Genomic DNA, 774 nt, shown 5'->3' with positions numbered 1-774 from the left:
TTCGTGGGGTTGTTAATAAAGTATGCTTGGATTACACAAAAGTGGCTGCTGCAAATATCTGCAGTGAATAAGAGAAGTATTCTTGATAGTGAGGTGTATATATATGTATATATATATACACCAAAGAGCCATTACATTATGACCACCCTGCTAATAACATGTAGGACCACCTTTAGCCCTCAAAACTGCTAGCACCCGCCATGGCATTGATTCCACAAGGTGCTGACAGATAGTCTGAGGTATCTGGTGCCAAGCGCTCACCAACTGGTCCTGCAATTCCCTCACATTGCGAGGGGGTAGCTTGGCAGCACGAATTTGGTTTTCCAACTAGGACCACAAATGCTTTATTGGATTAAGGTCAGGTGAATTTGGGGGCCAAGACATGACTTGAAAGTCACTGGAATGTTCCTCGACGATTCGACCCTTATGACATGGTGCATTATCCTGTTGGTAAACACCATCCCCCGCAGGAAAAACTGTTGCCATGAATGGGTGAACCTGGTCTGCAACTATGTTCAAGTAGTTTACAGATGTCATGAATGGTTCTATGAAGATTATAAGTCCTTATCTGCCCCATGAAAGCATTGCTCCTGGGCGAGAAACCATGAAAACCTGGGCGAGCCCATTGTTATGAATGGATGGTGGTCATAATGTAATGGCTCGTCGGTGTATATATATCATAGTGCGGAGCTATTTTAAAAAGTGCTTAAAGGTGCTCATTTTCAGTTTTTGTCTTTCAAAAGCCCTTAAAGGTGCTTTTTTTCATTGAGTGTT

The sequence above is a fragment of the Parasteatoda tepidariorum genome, chromosome 7, assembly GCF_043381705.1.
Source record: "Parasteatoda tepidariorum isolate YZ-2023 chromosome 7, CAS_Ptep_4.0, whole genome shotgun sequence".
Taxonomy (NCBI): Eukaryota; Metazoa; Arthropoda; class Arachnida; order Araneae; family Theridiidae; genus Parasteatoda; species Parasteatoda tepidariorum.
Note: the sequence above shows the minus strand (reverse complement) of the source record.